Source organism: Pistacia vera, unplaced genomic scaffold (assembly GCF_008641045.1).
Source record: "Pistacia vera cultivar Batoury unplaced genomic scaffold, PisVer_v2 Contig878, whole genome shotgun sequence".
Lineage (NCBI taxonomy): Eukaryota > Viridiplantae > Streptophyta > Magnoliopsida > Sapindales > Anacardiaceae > Pistacia > Pistacia vera.
In genome coordinates this window covers 10,142-31,159 of record NW_022196754.1, presented here as the reverse complement: position 1 = coordinate 31,159, position 21,018 = coordinate 10,142, and the positions used below count along the sequence as shown (strand labels likewise).

Here is a 21,018-nt window from a genome sequence, read left to right as displayed (position 1 = left end):
AGAGCTAAAAATGATATTAATTGAGTACGATGATGCAATTACTATAATAATTATAATGTTGATGTTTTAGTCAGAAATCTAATCTCTTTAGATAAAAAAAGAAAAAAAAAAATTATAGGTAATATTGCATTATGATTAATCACTCTTTGGTTTATGAAATTTGAATAATTATTTATTTGTGTATTTGCGAAAAAGAAAATACCTTTTAACAGAAATTAAGTTAAATAATTTTTTTTTTTTTTTTGGTTAGATTCATGGAATGTATTTATTATGAAGTTAGTTTAAGTCCCTCCTTATAGATGATTGATATGAATATTGGTTTCGGAATAAATATAAAGTACTAATTTGCATTAAATAATTCCAAACACAATGCCAGTTTTTATTTTACTCAGTATCTAAATGAGTTGAATTTATAGAGATTTTTACTGTCAAACCCTTTCCTTGACAGGTTTTGGTTGTCAAGGAACATTTTTCCTTGTAGTGTGTTCCTATATTCGTTAATTTATTTCTTAAATAATTACCTGAAGATGATTATTTTTAGGTCATGTTTACTTGTTGGAATTGACAAGGAAATGACATTAGATTCTCAATATCTGAAAATTCTCTAAAACTTTTTTTAAGGAATCCTAATTCTTGGGATAGGGATCGAATCCAATGAAATTACTTTTTTGATCTTATTTTTATTTTTAATTTATAATTTAGTTAAACTTTCCTTTCAATATTTTATTGGGTAAAAAACCGATAAATATAAAAGAATAAAGAATTACAAATAAAAAAAAAAAAAAAAAAAAAAAGGCAAAAAACAACCACCTAGCAACAACATAACAAAGTTACTTAAGCGGAAGCAAAAACTAACAACCAGAAGAAACTAAAGCCAGAACTAAACCCAAGCTGAAACAAAAGCTCCCAGCAGACCTTTCCAAAAAAATGACCAACAATTAAACTCCAGCCACTGCATGATCACCTGACCCTCAAAGACCACACAACCACTTACAAACATCCACTAGAAGACAGAGCAAAACTGCTTCTCGCAGATATCCCATAACACAGACTTGAATAATAGCAGGAGGACAACAAAATTCCAGCTCATCCGAGACGACCTAAGCGTGATTGAAAAAAGGTCCTAGACGGCATCACTTTATTTAATCTCCCTCATCACAAACTCTAGCTTGACGACCTAAGCCTGATTGAAAAAAGGTCCTAGACGGTATCACTTTATTTAAAGGGCCCAAGGGGTGCCAAGAATCATACTAGAGGAAAGCTGATTGGCCATTGCCAATTGTTATACCAATGTGGCTTCTAACAAAGTCGCGCATTTTAAGGATCTTGTGCCAGCTCCAGCTAGCGTCCCACGGGATACGAACATCCCAAAAACTACGACCTCGTGACCTAACTATATGAATTCATTTACACAGAGAGAGTTCTTTTCGGAAACAAGGCTCCAGAGATGGTAGATCATCAAAGGGGAGTTCCAGAGGCTAAGAGGCCGAATCCCAAGGCCACCATCGACTTAGGAAGGCATAAACCCTTCCAAGCCATTTTAACTTTACCTTTCACCATATCACTTTCTGACCATAAGAAAGTTCTCATCAACTTTTCCATAGCTTTAGAGACAGGTTAGAGAGGATGAAGACTGAAGCCCCAAAAACTTGCATGGATGAGAGAACTAAAATGACAAGCTGAAGACGACCTTCATAAGACAGGTACCTATTCTTCCACGACTTTAATCGATTTTCCATTTTTTCCAACCTTATCATGTCTAGTATTCCAACAGGACATACTAGACATGATAAAATGTGATGGTGGGGGCTCTTCAAAGTTCCCCTCTTTATTCTTGCCTTCAATATGCCCTTTTTGCGTCCTCTTCATTCAAGAACCTCATCATTGAAGCAGTGTCAGATTCTACATCGGTCTCCTCCAATTTTGAGTCACTATCAGCCTCTATTTCATTGTCCGCAATGGTATTAATAGGGGTAGAATCACCTTGACTTTGGACACTGATTTCATTACATGCATCAGGCTCAACATTAAGGCATTGAAATGAATTTCCGGTACTTATAACTTGATTCCCTCCTTTCGGCTAGTCCCTAGCAGCTTTTTTAACATAGGTTAATCTTGTGGATTTAGGATTGGCAGACGACCCTTCCTAAGCTTCAAAATGGAGTTTCCTTTACCCTTGCAGATAACCGTGCGAAATCCCTCACTATCAACATTGATACTCTTGGTCTTTTCATCTTTAGTACCTTTATCCTCCCGACTCTGCTGTCGTGGTCAACTTGCATTCCGGTGACCAAAAACACTACAAAATTCACAATGAGATGGGTGCCATTGATATTCAACTCTGACTTCTAAAACTTTGGACATGTAGACTCCTCAGCTGGCTTTCTCTCCCTTACCAGTTCCGACAACTTCCTGGTAGCATCAACCTTCACCAACACTCTAGCAAAAGCTATGCGCCCCACCCCGTTTCTGCAGGTATCCTCAGGAAATCTATCCATCCTCATCGATTTTCCAACTCCACTCGATATGTAGCTTAACCCATCATGACTCCAAAATTCCATTGGAAAATCCAAGAGCTTAACCTATAAAGGGATGGACCAAGGAGCTTCCTTATAGAGGGCCATCTCTGGATGCCATTTCTGCCACAATCGAGGGCGGTTCTGGAATAACCACGGACTCCAAGCAACGTAACATAAGGTTTTCTTCCCCGAATTTAAAGAAAAAAAAAGCCCTTATCGTTCATTATAACTTCGGATATGTTGTAACGTTGCCACATCTTCAGCGCTGAACTCTGAACCAAATGAAAAGGCAACTTCCTCTCCATAAAAGTCCCGACCAAGCAATTCGCCCATTTTCGTCGTCCCTCTTGTTGAACTGAGATAAGCGGACAGACTACTGCAGTCCCATCAACATAAAAATAGGAGCATGAAACTTCACTGGAGTATTCTCCCCTTACTGTTCATTGGCCGTCACAGTCGCCCAGCTTCGGGAATTCTGATCACTTCAGCGCTGGTAAGCCCGTCGTGGCCCATAGGAGAATCTCTTTCCCTTGGGCTCCCAACCTCCTTTTGACCATTTTCAGAAATCTTGCCCACTTCTTCAGTTAGCCCAATTCCTTTGTTAAGCAGAAGCCTAGATTTGTGGCCTCCTTGTCAAAACGGCTCACTCGGCCTAACCACAATCAACGAATTCTCCATTACCTTTTCAAATCTTAGCCCAAACACCAGCCCAACATCCTGGTTGGATTCCAATCCAATATTCTTCTTCAATCAACCCATATCATTGTCATAAACATTGGTGACACCTAAACTGGACCTAGAATCCGACCCACAATCCAGACCATTGACCCATCTGCTTGCATATGTGAGAATTTGGAGGAAGAGGGATCACCGTCGGCCCCAAGCTTTCACGGCCAACCACCAACCAAAAATTCACACCATTCGCAACTTCCCCTAATGGCACCGATAGGCTTCTTGACCTATCCTGTTCATGCCTCTTCTCCTCAACGCCAAAGCTCTGTTCTTGGCAATCCAAATCCCTTTGTTTCTACGTAGACTTCTTTAATAGCCATCGAAATCTCCAATGGTTCAATCGATCTATTATCCTTCAAACCAGAGACATTGCCACCCATCTTGAGTTCACCCCTTTTTCTAATTCTTGCATTCACAAAATGTTCTTCCTCCTTGATGTTATTGTCGAACGAGAGAGACCTATTGACTAAGCTTTTCTCGGACTTTTTCATACGACGTTGAGCCATACTAGAAGTGCCATTTCTCCCGCTCCCCACCCTTAAAGGTTTCATAGGTGCGCATGAGCCAGCAATCCCTAACCATCACCAACCAAACCAAACCCGATCTTGAAACGCAAAACGGCCGCCAACAGCAACGCTGACAGCTTGGGATGAGACTTGAGAGAAACCTTTTTCTTTCTATAATAAAGCTACGGACACCGAAAAATTTGTACCGAAAATGTGTACCAGCCTACGTGTATTAGACGCCTGAATTTTCTATTAATTTTTTTCTAGTGAACGGCCAACCATCAAATATGGACGACCGTTCACTCACATGGACTCTCGTCCATATTATATGGATGGGGGTCCATTTACTACGGACGGACGTCTCTATTTAAAGGACGTCCGTCCATAAGTAAAATGGAATAAAATTTTTTTATAAAAATTAGGTACGGCCGTTCATCCGTTATGGATGGTCGTCCATTCATTTTGGACGGACGTCCGCAAATAAGGGACGTCCGTTCTTAATCAAAATATGAAAATAAAAAAAAATAAAAAACTTTGGGGACGGCCGTCCACAAATTTTGGACGACCGTCGCTTACATTTGGACGCCTGTCCATAAGTTTGGACGGGCGTCCATTGACGCCCATCCATACTTTAAAAAAAAAAAAAAAAACATTCTAAACACCTCTTCTTCTTCGCTCTTCTTCTTCGTCTTCATTTCCCATCTCCTCTCTTTTTCATCATCGTCTGGGGAATGAAGACGAGATAATGGAAATGATAAAAAGATACGAACTTCCTGATGGGTTTGAAGGTCGCGAAGAGTGGTTGGATATTGGAACAAGGTACCGACGCATTGTTGAACCTCTAGATATTGCTAACTACTACAGGCACTTGAAAAATGAAGATACAGGAGCTTATATGATAAATGGCAGACCGAAACGATACAGGTTCACCCAAAAGTGGCGTGAGTATGCCTTGAAAATGGAAAAAGGATCCAGTTGGGAATCCTGTTTCTGGGCAGAGGTAGAGGAGCTGGAGATTTGCCTTAGAACTAGTAACAATTTCGGATTGTCGGAAGATGTTAGGGAAATGATTTCGCACCTGGATGAAAAGGTAGTGTCGTGGATTCAACGTGGAGAGCTAGGTGCTGATGTGTTCTTCGAGGGTTCTACCTTCATCAAGTGGTGGAACACACTCCCTGAGCAACTTAGATCAGAATCTCGCATTTCAGGGCTCATAAACAAGATATTTTGTCCATAATCGTCTTCTTCAATAACTACCGCTAACAATTGTTAGCTCCAAGCTTGTTTTACATATTATATAATTACAGTATCTAGTTTTAATGTATACTTGATCAATATATTCTAAGATTTGAAAGCATCAAAAGACCAGCCTTCCGGGCCTTTCATGGATTGTCAAGAACAGAGCTGCAACTGCTTTTTATTTTTTCTGGGTTGTTTCCAAAGACATGTCTTCCCCACAAGTCAAGAGAAACCCCAGTCCCCACCCAAATTCTTTCAAGGATTCCCCATCTCCTCTCTTTTTCTGTGGCTGGGGAACGAAGACGAAGAAAAAGAGAGGAGATGGGGAATGAAGATGAAGAAGAAGAGGTGCTTAGAATATTTTTTTTAAAGTATGGACGGGCGTTCATTAGGAATGGGCATCCATCCAAACTTAAGGAACAGGAATGGACGCCCGTCCAAACGTAAGAGACCGCCGTCCAAAATTTGTGGATGGCTGTCCTCAATTTTTTTTTTTTTATTTTCATATTTCGGTTAAAGATTGGCGTCCCTTATTTGCAGGCACCTGTCCAAAATGAAAGGACGGCCGTCCATAACGGATAAACGACCATCCTTAATTTTTATAAAAAAAATTTATTCAATTTTACTTATGGACGGACGTCTTTTAAATGGGAACGTCTATCTGTAGTAAATGGACCCCCGTCCATATAATATGAACGGGAGTCCATGTAAGTGAACGGTCGTCCATATTTAATGGACGGCCGTTCATTAGAAAAAAATTAATAGAAAATTTAGACGTATACCGACCATTCACTAGAAAAAAATTAATAGAAAATTTAGTCGTCTAGTACACGTAGGCCAGAACATATTTTTGGTGCAAATTTTTTAGTGTCCGGAGGTTTGTTATTCTTTCTATCTCTATGGTAAATGGGGCAGCCAGTTTTATTTTATAATTTAATCAAAATCGTTATTTGTAAATGCTAATATTTGTTAAACAGTTGACTATCGTTGATTGGTGTTAACGTGGTCATCACTGTTGGCTTTGTTGACCGTTGTTGATAACTTTTGATCTGTCAGGTATTGAATGCCTTTCACCAACCATTGATTGGGATTGATAATGATTAATTTCGTTGACTGATGGTGATTACTATTGACCGATTGTTGACAACTTTTGATCTGTCATTGACAGGCACGAAACGTCTTTTACCAACCATTGTTGGGAGTGATAATGATTAACTCATCTCCATCAATGCTGACATTGATCGGCGTTGACCATGATTGATTACTCATTAAATTTTAATTTTTTTAATTAAAATATCTATCATTAAAAAAAAAATGTTGACCATTTGACTAATTTCACCAATGTTAACCACTTTTGATCGGCTATTGACATTTGGTAAGCACTAAATGTCTTTGACTCATTATTGATCAGGATTAATAATAATTAACTCGTCATTGATTAGTGGTAACTATCATTGACCAACATTGATTAGCCATTGAATTTTAATTTCTTACTTAAAGCATTTATCGTTAAAGTTAAAAAAAAAAAAAGAAAAATGAAATCAAAATAAACTTTTTATTATTATTTACAAAATTAGTTTTTTATTTAAAAATATAATCATAATTTTCAGCTTACATTGAATATTTTAATGTTGAGAGTATTCTTGTCTGGTTATCACACATTTCATTCCATTTCTTAAATATTTCATCTTTTTAAGTAAACAGTGGAATCAGAACGAATTCCATCCTTTATTCACTATTCGAATCTCGATCATTTTCTATTTCCCTTTCCCTTTTAATACAACACCAAGTAAACATGGCATTGAAAGTACTCTACTACTAATCTTTAGTGTTGGCTCAAGGGCTAGAAAACTTAAGGCAATTGCCTTCGGCCTCCCCTTTGAGTCAAGGCTTCATAAAAACTATGTTTACCAATACTTCATATTTAATCGATTTTCTTTCTTGAATTAAGAAAAATATATTTAATTTTTTTTTAAAATAACGCCTACTTAATATTATTCGTTTTCTAATTAAATATCATTGTTGATCAACTTTCTTTATTTATATTCTTCCTTTTATAGTAATATATTATCATTTAAGATTATTTCCTAATTAAATGTAAATTAGATTTTCTTTAAAAAATTTCTATTGTGTGGAATTATGAATTTTTATCTTTTTGAAGAAGAATAATAGAAGAAAAAAAAATTACATTTTCTTCTTTTTTATTTTTTATTTTTCAATTCCACACACAAGGTTAATGTAATCATTCTCTAGAGCGAACGTTAAAATTTTTAAGAGGTCCATACTTTATAATTTTCGTACATATATGTACAAGTTTCAAAATCCAAAAATATTTGATATATAAGAAACAAATATACATATTTATTTGCTTATAGTTTTAACCAAATTGAAAAGATTCTATTTTTTTAATAATATTATACTAGTATATTTTAAAAATTAGCATATATAAAATTTAACGAATTTTTTTATGTGTTGGTCTTAACTTGTGTCCAACCCCCTTTTTATTTATTTAATAATTATAAGAGGGCCTAAATTAGAAATTTTCACGTAAGGCCTCTGCTTTCCTTAGACAGCCCTGCTGATCTCTACTTTTACGGATGTATCAATCTTTTATAAAACAACTAGGATACAATTTTATATACCAACTTGGATACATGCTCCCTAGACTTGTTAATAATCTACAGTATTATCAATTAAACTCTATCAAGCTTCAACATTGGAACACTAATGGTCTGCAGTATTATCAATTAATGCACAAAAATGGGATAAAGAATATAATAGACCAGTGCCTCAGCCGCTGAAAACCATTAATTTAAAATGCATAAAATATTAACTCAGCCAGATGCAAATTTGTATACATGTTAAATATTGACACCTCCACCGCAAAATTTTTTGAAATTTAAAAATAAAAAATGTCCTCAATAAACCTGATTTACTAATATCTGATAACTCAATCTTGATTCTTGCCAAACGAATTACCATATGCAAACAAATTAGTCTCTAAATATCACAATGAAAAGCTTAAAGCACAAACAATGATTATGTTTTGGCATGACCTGAAACAAAATAGGCGTCCCCTCACGGCAGTCACTTCTACTCAGTTGTTGACAAGTTCAGACTGGTGGTAGCAATAACTTGCCTCATTCCATTCAGGTGTTCGCAGCTGCAATCAAATAAAATTAACAAAATCAAAATACAAAATAAGAAATAAGTAAATAAAAATGAAGTCGAAGAACCCGGATCTCAAATGAACAAATTCAACTTCAAATTCTCGATATGCGATCCAAAGTGTTGATCAAGAAAGATTTTTCATTCTTATCATAAGATCTTGTGATTGGGTCAGCGAAACGTTAATAAAGATAATAATCTTCTCCTTGTAAAATAATGGAAAATGGAAAATTTTCAATTGGAAATGAAAACTGACTGATTTGGTCCTTACTCAGGACAGAATGGAGCCACACATACTCACACGAGAGAAACTATTTCTGCTTTACATATTGCGAAAAAAGAACAACCACCAAGTGGCTATAGAACATACAATGGTAATCAGTATGATACAAACATTGAAGTTTCTGCCAGTTAGCTAAGATTTTTCAGGAATTTCAACGTCTATTATTTCGATTACAAACAGGAAATTGATGCGGTCAAAGGCAAAAAGTGTCAGAGGTGCTAAACATATTTTTTAATTAAAGTTACAAATAGTGAATTTTACTATACAACACTGGAAGTAACATCAGTTGTACAGTAATATAAGAAAGCCAAATGTAAATGTATCCATATCAGTTTTTTTTATTTAACATATGAATGTTCAGTTATGGAAGCAGAGCAAAATAAATATATATATGAAGGGAAATAAGGTACTTGGGAACAGAAAGCAACTTTTCCTTTCATTCTTTATACGAAACGCCATGGTGAAAGCTTCTGCTAGCCATATTCAAATAAAAAAATTTCCCATTCTTGAAAAAGATTGAAAGGCTTAAAGCTGTAAAAGAGATTTTACTAAACTAAAAACAAATCTGTCAGGCATGCAAGTTATTATTAGTACATGCTAGAAGAGAAGTGATACGGTGATGTTCTTGCTTATCCTTTAAAACCAACTCAATTAGTTTTAGATACTCCCCTACTTCCAGCAGTTCACCTAAAATTCTGTCAGGCTCACTCAAGTGTCTTTCAATCACATTCACTTGGCACCCATCCTGCAAAACAACCAGATAATAAGTTCATATGTCATGCTTAAAACCAACAATGCAGAAGATATGTTTTAATATATAATTATTAGAGCATCAAATAGCAGAAAAAGATTTTAACATAAAATTGTTAAACTTTAGAAAATGTATTATTTTAACAGAAAAAGATTGATTATGACTTTTCTTTTAATATTTAGGCTGCGTTTGGCACATTGCATTAGATTGTACTAACTATTTTGTATTGGATTGAATTGTACTGGAGTGTTCTGGATAGGATTGGTGTGAATTAAATTTAATACCGGCAAATGTTTGGTATAAACATGAAGCTATAATATATAAATAATAATTTACATAAAAATATAATAATTTTAAAATTAAATGATTGAAATATTTTAAAAAATAAATAAAATATTGGAAATTTGAAAAAAAAAAAAAAAAAATTGAATCAGGTCGGCATGATCACTAGAAACTGTCGTCGGCAAGGTCTGCCCACTGTCTTTGGCGGTGAATTCGGCGACACCACCGACACGCCGACAATCTACACAACCGTGTAAACTGAGAAGTTGACGACAATGGTGTTTCATAAGAAAAACCGAAAAGGGTTTTCCAAAACTTTTCCAGCTTTTTCAAACTAAACATCGTCTCCAGCAAATTCCTTAATTACGCAGTTGGGTAATCGTTGGCGATCTACCAAACCGTGCTGACAATGTTGTTGGACTCTTGGCCATTAGTGCAGACGTTTTTTTTTTTTTAATTAATGCAGTCATATTCAATCCAAAGTGCAACCATAATCTTGACTGAAAAAAAAGTTTTTGTGGCATTGATGTTCACAGACATAATGCAGTGTAGTGCTATGCAGTACTTAGAGCATAATTATATATAAATGAAAATAACAGGTTAGGAATGCATAAAAAAAAAAAAAAAAATCCTCCACAAGAGCATAAATTATACCTAGGTCCAGGCCAAGAAAATAGGGCTCCGGGTGTGAGCTTGGATAGGATAATGTATAAAAATGTTAACTTAAAGAGCTCTTTAACTTATCAATAATATTATACTTATAAAGAAATTTTATGAAGATTTACATACAATCTTCATACGAAATAAGATGAGAAAAAATGAATGGAAAAGTGAAATAAAAAATCAAACTTATTATATTCTCTCTTCCATTCATTTTTTGTTACATCACTTTGTATGAAGATCTTTATAAGATATTTTTTTTATAAGTATAGCATTATTTCCTATCCGGTGACTTGATCTGTGTAATTAAGGTTGGTTTGGACTTGATTGCATTAGCAAGGATTTCAATAAAGCAAGTTTGAATCAATTAGAAAGGTAATAGTCATACTTTAATCATGTTAGTAAAGGAAGGGTATATTGCAAGCTGAATGAAGGCTTTAATGATAATTAAATTGAGTTAGTTTTTGCATATTTTTAGGTTTAGGTGGATTTTTGTTGAACTTACATCCTTTTTGTACATTGTAAATATTTGCTTCGCAGCATTTCCTTGTATATGAGAAGAGTAATACTACAAATACATCATTTTCATACAACATTATGTGGCAAAATATGATTGTCTAATTTAAAGTTAAAATTAAACTTTCACCCAATCGCATCTTGTTACATAATGTTGTATGAGAAATGTTGTATGAGAATGATGTATGTGTAGTAATTGGAGTGTTGTCATGTTGCCGGGGAATTAAACAAGGAAAAAGTGAGAATATATTAATAGGAAAAAACTTTGTTCATCTTTCAGGTTTATGTACTTGCATTTGGTTTTAAAAAAAAAAAAAAAATTTTGTTAAGATTTGTGGGTATTTAATTTTTGATAACCGTCTATTTTATGCATTATTAATCTTTGTGTCAACTTCATTTGTATCTTATTTCTTCTTAGTAAGTGATATCTTTAAGTTAATGATATGAAATATTTTTTTTGCTTATCGGGTGCCCAGACCAATTTACGCGTACCTCAACTAGTCTTGGGATCCATTGAACACTTTATAAAGCCAAATGACCATATAAGCCATAATGTTACTTTGGTAAGTGGCCCTAAGATTTAAACCCAAAAACTTAAAAAAGAGAGCAAATTTCTTTAACCATTAGTGTTATGAAAATCTTCCTAATCTTTAACACACAATCAAGATAAAACAATCACAACAATACACACAAATTTACCATGGTTCACCTATCCAAGATTGGGTAGGCTACATCCACGTTGAGCTTCGGAATCAGAGGAGCTCGCTGCACTAATCAATTTGAATCAAGATTTTACACCACAAATCAAAGATTAAACACTCAAGAATACAACTCAACCTTTCCCGTAATCCTACCTAGAGAACACAATCAGATTCCCTAAGAACTTGAGAGTAAAACCCCTCTCACTTGAATGAAAAACCAAACACTCACTCACCCAAGATTACACAGATTGAATGTAAAAAGAGTAAAACCCTTCAGCAATTGCTCTAAAATTTATGAAGAAGAGAACCTTTAGCTATTTCCCAATTTGCTCCTTTATATAGTGTTGACCATATTGTTGATTTTCATCCATTGGATCTGCAGTTGATTAACAGCTAGGATTCAATTCAATAGCTCCCAAAATGACGTCACGCCACTTATGGCCAAAACAGCACCGTTTCATGTCTTCAACTCAACAATCTCCACCTTGAAGACTTGAAACAGTCATCTTAACAACCATTAATCAGTGCAGCTCACTCAAATCCAAGTCCCTCATCACTCTAATGCTCCAGCCTAATTTACGAACAACAAATTCAAGCAGTGCTTGAATTTGGCTGTTGTGACTACCTTAGTACCCATATCGGCTGGATTGTTTTCTGTAGCAATCTTCTTCAAATCAATCTCACATGAAGCCACCAAGTCCCTCACAAAGTGGTAGCGTACATCCACATGCTTGGTTCTTTCGTGGTAAACCGAATTTTTGCTCAAGTGGATCGCACTCTGGCTGTCTGAGTAGATTGTCACCTTTCCATTTGTCAAATTTGCCTTTGATAGGATTCCCTTTAACCATACTGCCTCCTTGAATACATCCGCAACTGCAATGTACTCAGCTTCTGTTGATGAGAGAGCCACAATGGGTTGTAGTTGTGATTTCCAGCTTATACAGTTTCCTCCAAGGGTAAAGAAATAAGAAGTTGTGGATTTCCTTGTGTCTTTATCACATGCAAAGTCAGAGTCTACAAAACCAACCAAATCAAGTGAAGTATCCCTTTTTCCATATTCTAATCCAACCCACAATGTACTGTTAATGTATTTAATCACCCATTTTAAAGCAATCCAATGTTCAGCCCTTGGATTGGACATAAATGATTGGACATAAATCTACTTAACATGGATATGGCAAATGACAAATCAGGCCTAGTACTAATTATTACATACATAACAGATCCTACAGCATTAGCATATGGTACAGACTCCATTTTAATCAATTCAGCATCAGTTTTTGGACATTGGGCTTTACTCAACATGAAATGGCTGGCTAAAGGTATAGAGACCAACTTTGACCCATTAATCCCAAATTTATTAACCAATTTCTGCAAATATGAATGCTGATGTATTTTTAATGCAAAATTCCTTCTATTTCTATTTATAACCACACCCAAAATTTTCTTAGCAGCCCCTAAGTCTTTTATGCTAAATTCAGAACTAAGTTTACCTTTTAGTTCAAGTATTTTATCCTTAGACTTACTTATTAATAACATATCATCCACATAGAGTAGCAAATAAATAGGCATGTTATCACTCAAAGAGAAATAAAAGCAGCTATCATAATTGCTTCTAGTAAACCCTATGCTTACAACAAATGAGTCAAATCTCTTGTACTATTACCTAGGGGACTGTTTAAGCCATACAAGGACTTGTGTAGGTGGCATACATGCTTAGACATTCTAGGATTCACAAAACCAGGGGGCTGACTCATGAATATCTCTTCCTCTAGATTTCCATGTAAGAAGGTTGTGGTTACATCTAGTTGCTCCAGTTCTAAATTGTGGTGAGCAACTACAGAGAGCATCATCCTAATGGTCTTATACTTTACTACCGGGGAAAAAACTTCATTGAAGTCTATACCCTTCTTTTGGGTATAACCTTTGGCTACTAACCTAGCTTTATACCTAGGGGGGTCCTTGTAAGAGATGTCATCCTTTATTTTAAACAACCACTTGCATTGAATTATCTTTTTATTTCCAGGTTTAGGAACAAGGGACCAAGTCCCATTTACCTGAATGCATTTCCTCATTCATTGCTGCCCACCATTTGCCTTTGTCCTTTGAATTTGCAACTTCTTCAAAGGATTCAGGTTCTATCCTTTGCACTTCAGTACCTGCAAGTAAGGCAGTGTAAATTAAATCAGCATAAGAATACCTTAATGAGGGTCTTACCTCTCTCCTAACTCTGCCCCTTGCAAGTTGATATTGTTGCAAGTCTTGCTGTTCCTCTGAGGGCTTTTCTGCTTCAGCAACTTCTTCTTAGATAGGATCATTTGGCCCTGTTTCAGCTTCAATTTCAGCTTCAGTTTCTGGCTGGAGTGATTCAGGAGGTTGGATAGTAGGCTCCACCTCAATTTGGGTAATTTCAGTTGAGGTTATGGGAGTATCAGAGGTGTTTGGGACTGCTCCACCATGATTGGTGCTGTTACACGAGAATACACCTTCATTGAAAACTACATCCCTGCTGACTATGATTTTGATCCCTGGAGATTCTTTATCCCACAATCTATAGCCTTTTATTCCTTTTTGGTACCCTAGGAAGACACACTTGGTAGATCTAGGTTCTAATTTTCCTCATACAGTGTGTGTATAGGCTGCACACCCAAAAATCCTCAAATGACTCAGATCAGGCCTCCTACCCCACCATTTTTCTTCTGGACAGTATAGATCTATAGCTGTGGAAGGGCTCCTATTCACTAAATAGGCTGCTGTGGTTAGAGCTTCCCCCCAAAAAGTATTAGGCAGACCAGAGGTAAAAAGGAGACACCTAACCTTCTCTAATAAAGTCTTGTTCATCCTCTCAACAATCCCATTTTGCTGAGGGGTTTTTCTAACAGTTCTATGCCTTAGGATACCATTCTTTCTACAAAAATTATCAAATTCAGTATTGCAGAATTCTAGACCATTGTCTGTCCTTAATGCTTTGACTCTATGATCAACTTGATTCTCTACTAGAAGTTTCACTCTTTGAACTTAACTAGGGCCTGGTCTTTAGACTTAAGAAGAAAAACCCAGACTTTTCTACTATAATCATAAACAATAAAGAGGAAATAGCTATTTCCTCCATGGGACCTAACTTTTCAGGTCCCCACAAGTTTGAATAAAGGTACTCTAAGCACTTAGTAGCAAGGTGAGTTCCCCTTTTGAAACTCAACCTGTGTTGTTTTCCCAACACACAATTTTGACAAAAGTCTAAAGTAGAAATAGTATCATTACTAAACATCCCTTGGCTATTGAGGACATTCATCCCTCTTTGACTCATGTGGCCCAATCTTAGGTGCCATTTTTCTGTTACAGAAACATTAATAGAGACAAGAGCAGAATTATGCAGTTTAGAGTTATAACTACCACAGAGAATGTACAACCCATTTTTCTTTTCTCCTTTAAGGACAAGATTCTCATTTTTGTACACAAGCAAACACCCATTTTCAACTCTATAACTACAACCAGATTCATCTAGAGTCCCTAAAGATATTAAGTTTCTTTTTAGTTCAGGGATAAATCTGACTTTTAGTAAATTTAACCAATTTCCCACCAGTTAGCCTTAGTGTGATATTCCCTATTCCCTTAACCCCACATGCATTATTATTACCCATAAAAACAGTTTCATGCTCATACGGTTCAAAATCCTCGAACCAATTTTTATTTGGGCTTATGTGAAAGGAATAACTAGAGTTCAAAACCCATTCATGCACACAATCAGTTTTTGACACAGTAAGGACTTTAGACTCTTCTATGTGGGTTTTAATAGAAGCTATATTACTCTCAGTATTTCCCTGTTTCTGTTTTTTAATCCATTCAAAACAATTCTTCTTTAGGTGACCTGTTTTATTGCAATAAAAGCATTTTCTGTTTTCTCCTTTAGGCCTATTGTTTCCTTTACCCTTTTTCTTGTTCTTAAGACCATTATTATACTGGTTTCCTTTACTAGATTGACTAGCTTCACATTTACTCTTTACAAACAAATTGCTTCCATTCCTTCTTTGGGTTTTTAGTTCAAGTTTCCTAGCTTTTAAGCCTGCTACAATTAAGTCTAGACTCGGTACAGTCCCTGAGTATTGCAGTGCATTCTTTACAACCAAATAATCATCAGTTAAAGAATTCAGTAAAATCATAGCAAGGATGGTATCTCCTAGTTCCTGATCAGTCCCCTTAAGAATTAAGGTCATTTTTAGAAACTCATCTAGGTTGTCTTCTATACACTTAGAACCATCCATCTTATAAGAAAACAATGCACCCTTTAAAAATGCAAGATTAGGTGTATATTGTAAAGTGTAAAGTGTTTCGAGTTTACCCCACAAGGCCAGAGGAGTCTCTAGGCCATCTACCTTCCGCAGGACATTGTCCGCCAAGTTCATGATGATTAGGTTGTACGCCTCTTCATCAATTTCTGCCTTTTTCTTTAGCTTATCTCAGGCCACTTCTCAGCATTCTTCTCCAGAGCCAGAGCCACCTTGTTATGGAAGAGCAGTGCCTTCATCTTTTTCTTCCAACTACTGAAGTCGATTTTCCCATCGTATTGGGTAATCTCCATTCTAGTAGTTATAGACATTGTGTGTGTATTAAAGAAACTTCAAGATTCACTCTGATTTTAATCCTAAAGGTTCAATTCTGATTTTTGACTTAATAACCCCAACGAAACCCTAGACTTCCAAGAACAGATCAAATCAACGAATTTCACCTTCGATTTTACGATTTAGGAACCCTTGAGTGCTAAAGAGATGCCTAGACACAAAAGCCCCAAATTGTTCACAAACCCTAGGTTTCCCTAAACTTTCAATTGAACAAATTTGTCACTCAGAAATCAAACAAGATCCTATCTCCAAGGCTCTGATACCACTGTTATGAAAATCTTCCTAATCTTTAACACACAATCAAGATAAAACAACCACAACAATACACACAAATTTACCGTGGTTCACCTATCCAAGATTGGATAGGTTACATCCACGTTGAGCTCCGGAATCAGAGGAGTTCGCTGCACTAATCAATTTGAATCAAGAGTTTACACCATAGATCAAAGATCAATAACTCAAGAATACAACTCAACCTTTCCCGTAATCCTACCTAGAGAACACAATCAGATTCCCTAAGAACTTGAGAGTAAAACCCCTCTCACTTGAATGAAAAACCAAACACTCACTCACCAAGATTACACAGATTGAATGTAAAAAGAGTAAAACCCTTCAGCAATTACTCTAAAATTCATGAAGAAGAGAACCTTTAGCTATTTCCCAATTTGCTCCTTTATATAGTGTTGACCATATTGTTGATTTTCAGCCATTGGATCTGCAGTTGATTAACAGCCAAGATTCAATTCAATAGCTCCCAAAACGACGTCACACCACTTATGGCCAAAACAGCACTGTTTCATGTCTTCAACTCAACAACTAGGCTAACCCCCTTGGGTTGATATGATATTCTTTATTCTTTAGTTATTCATTTTGGTCTAAGTTATAATTATTGCTTTTTTGTGCTTTTCAATTTTTAGATTTAAGAAACCTGCAATTACATTTGATTCTGGATATGCTCGAATTGGCTGGTTAATGGGTAGACTAAGAATTGATCCATTTCTTTGATAATTGAAGAGACAGGTAATCTGTATTTAACTAGACAGAGCATGATTGTCAAATCGGGTATCGTATCGTGTATCGAAAACCTAATTTTTTGAATCGTGTATCGCGTATTGTATCGTATCGTAAAATACTCCTTTTTCAAAAAAATTAATAAAATAATCAAAATAAAAAAAAAAATTAATATCATTCCCAAGATTAATTAAAGAATTGTGTGGTATTATTGACTTTAAATTATAGTATTACATGATCAAAATTAATCACAAAATTAAGAATTTATATTATTTTCTCTCAACCATTCATATCATTTGCAAGATCAATGATATTTCCATTTATATTATTATTATCATGTAAAATGGGTAACACATATTCCTCTTCACTTTCTTCATGCAAAATGGGTAAATTTAGACAGGTTTTAGTGAATCGGGTTGGGTGAGCCGGTTTCGACCCGAAAATTTTTTTGGGCCTTTGGCCCAAATTCGTATCGATCTATATCGATATTTTTAAGGATACGAATGAATACGTATCGTATCGTAGGATACATATCAATGTATCGAAAGGTTTAGGATACACTCTTTGATACGTATCGTTGGTGACCTGTATCGAATCGTATCGTATGATACGTATCGGGTGTCGTAGGATACTAACAACCATGAGACGGAGAAGTCTTGATAGTGGTCTTATTGGGTATTCTTGGGCCTCTTCTTTTAGGTTTAGGGAAGTAATTTTTAGCCCCCACTAAATCTATCTTTAGCCCCATCTCCTCCTTTAATGAGGGTATAATTGTAATAAATAATATTTCCTTGATACTTTTCTTTTACGGCTTTGAATTTGTAGTTAACAAAAAATTAGGTCAGTTAAAATTCAAAACTTCACAAGTAAATTAATAAATTTGTACACTACGAATCTTAAGTAATCTTAGATTCACAAAAAACTTTGGCACTAAAATGCACTTCTTCAAGAAAATTGAATATTATTCCTTCTACTTGTTCAGTTCCTGAAACGTTTAGCATTATTTGGAACTTTATAAATAAAAAATCATGAACTTAAAAAATGCATGTTTCCCATTAAATTGCTTTCCATGTTTCTTGTCAACACATTACTAACATTGGCTTCCTCACACAATTTGTTACGTTTGCTAGGTTCTTTCAGAAAATCTCTTAACAATTTTTTGGCCATTTCTTATAATAAATCATGCATTGACACAGAGATTTGTCAATGAGAACACCTATTCCATTAGTTGCATTAAAATTACAACCACTCAAAATTTGTGCCACATAATCTTTAAATAAACATACAAATATCGAGAAATAGTTTTTGATCATTTCCTTGAATTGATTTGAAGTCTATCGTGAATTGCAATATCTTTTTAGTTTTTTCGGTGCATCTTTCCATTCTTCTACACTTTTACCAAATAGAAAAGAGCCCCTAACTTTAGCTAATGGAAGACCGCCAGGTTAATGTATTCTTTTAAGGGCCTTATGGTCAAAGGATTTCAAACTAAATAATTGTAAAGCGTCATCATCATTTAGTTGTTTAACGACCTTATACACCTTATCTACTCAATGACTTTTCAACCAGTCATGCCTTCCAGCCAACATATTTAACTGTTCTTGATCATCCACATCGTCAAGAATGATAAGAACCTTTTTGTGTCGCAGATAATTAAAATTTAATGGGATTTTTGTTCTTTTTTGTGTTAATTTGATGAGTATTTATTATCCAATAAATTATACTTCACATTCCATTAATTAGATGCATTCATTCATTGTTTAATAAGTTTTTTCATTTTAAAAGGTTCACAATTTTATCAAGTTAACATAAAAGAAATAAATTAAAGTTAATTCATTTAGCAATCATCCCATAATATCATTGGATCGCTTAGGTACTATTACTGTTACAAATAAGAATATTTAATATAATAAAACTTGGAAGAGGATTTAGTTTCATAGTAAGAAATTCATTCATCTCAATCTTTTTGAAAACATAAAAAAATAAAAAAAATAAAAATTGAATTTCATTTTTGGAATTGCGTAAAAAAGAACATATTGGATTGGACAGACCATTCATGGGTTCAGCCCAGAAAAGTCCCAAAGCTTTAATGGGTCCCATTTCAGTTATTTGTGTCAACTTATATTGGACTATTAGTCAATTATTTGGACCAAATTTCCTGGAAACTTCATGGATTAAATTTAATCATAAAAAATTAAAATTTAACTATTGTTGATCCTGTATTTGGTAAAAGCACCAAAAGAAGACCCTTGACAAGTTATTATTTGAGATAAAAAAGTAATGAGAAATTTGGAGCAGATTTCCTAGAAACTCCATAAAATTTATTAAATTCAGTCTTCAATAGAGTTGCTCGGCTCTTTCATGCATCTCAAGTCTCAACAAACTGAAATATATATATGGATTATGGACCCTTGAACAATTTTTTAATAGGGAAATGGTAAAGTAGTATTGTCGTAACAAGCAAAAAAAAAAAAAAAAAAAAAATCTAAAGTTGCAATTGCTGAAGAAGGAAAGGAAGATTGAAGCCGCTGAAGTTTCTGGTAATGTGTGTTTTGAAAGTTTGTTAAAAGTTCTAATATTCTTTCACTTATGCTATATTGATGTTGCAATAGATAATTTTTTTCGGCTAACAACAATGGAAAATCCTCTGGATTTTTGAAGCAGTTATTCAATCGGAAATAAGTAAGAATTCATCCATCAGTTGCTGCCGCACCCTTGAAGTTGTAAGTTTAATTTTGACACTAACTCTGTTTCTAACTATTTTCATCATTTATTTTACTTGAATGTTTGTCTCAAAATTTTTTTTTTTAAAAAAAAAAAAAACCTCGGATGTTATAGTCCATAAGCCGTTAAAAGCTTTAAAAGTTCGGGATTTTCATTTTAAACAGGATGAACAATTCTAAGGAATCATATCAAAGTTTTTAACTTTAATTGAACGAGTTAGCTTTTTCTTTCTTGCTTAATAAAAGTATATTCGTGAAATTAATTATGCAGATAAACTCGATTTGGTGTTTTGGCATCTTTAAAAACTTATTATTTGGGTTATTTTTCAAAAATTAAAATTAAAGATAAATTAAATTTACACAGGAGAGAATCGTTTGCAAAACCAGCTTGTCTTCCATGAGCATCCTTGCAGCATCTACATCTACATATAGTACTTCTTTCTCTAGCTGGAAGTATGATGTCTTTCTAAGCTTTAGAGGTGAAGATACCCGCAAAAGTTTTACCAATCATCTATATAGCGCTTTGAATCAAAGCGGAATTAATGTATTTATAGATGACAAAGAACTTGAGCGAGGAAAATGCATTTCATCGGAACTTCTGGAAGCAATTGAAGAATCAAGATTTTCAATCATTGTTTTCTCAAGAAATTTTGCAACCTCTACTTAGTGTTTGGATGAACTTGGTAAAATTGTTGAATGTATGAAGACAAGAGGACAGAAGGTCATCCCCGTTTTTTATGATGTGGATCCATCTATTGTAAGGAAACAAACAGGAAACTTTCGTGAAGCCTTTGTAAAGCATGAAGAAAACTTCAGCGAGAATATAGGAAGGGTGCAAACATGGAGGAATGCATTGACTGAGTTGGCCAACCGCTCTGGTTTTGATTTGAATAGGACAGGTAACAATTATTTCTTCTTCTATATATATAATATATAGCTTAATTATCAAAACGATTGAAGTATTAGGTTTCCCACATTATTTGTTCTCTGGCCGTTTGGATGAAAAAGAGTCAACGAGATTCTTTGCTGCTTTTCGAATTGCAGTAACGCTACCTATAATTAACCAACCAAAAGAGTACTTCTGTTAAATTGCTTCACAAGTATTGGCTGGCAGAGGCAGAGAAGATACTTAGGCCGGCTAGTCTTCTGAAAAAAAAGATATATGTCAGGACGAAAAGGCCCCTAACAAATGTTATGTAATTACAAGACCATCCTTAGTTTTTTTTGACTTTACCAATTACAACTCTCATCTTCACTATCTGTTATGTCACGATTTTGCGAATGTCCACACCCTTTTCCTTATTTTTC

General features: G+C 34.9%; 1 long non-coding RNA gene across 1 annotated transcript; it reads left to right on the top strand.

The window, feature by feature from the left end:
* The first annotated feature begins 19,454 nt into the window (after positions 1 to 19,454).
* LOC116119249 lies at positions 19,455 to 20,116 on the top strand. The gene is made up of 3 exons (XR_004126350.1): positions 19,455 to 19,527; positions 19,652 to 19,710; positions 20,075 to 20,116. It is a non-coding gene; the product is annotated as an uncharacterized LOC116119249 (long non-coding RNA).
* The last annotated feature ends 902 nt before the right edge of the window (positions 20,117 to 21,018 follow it).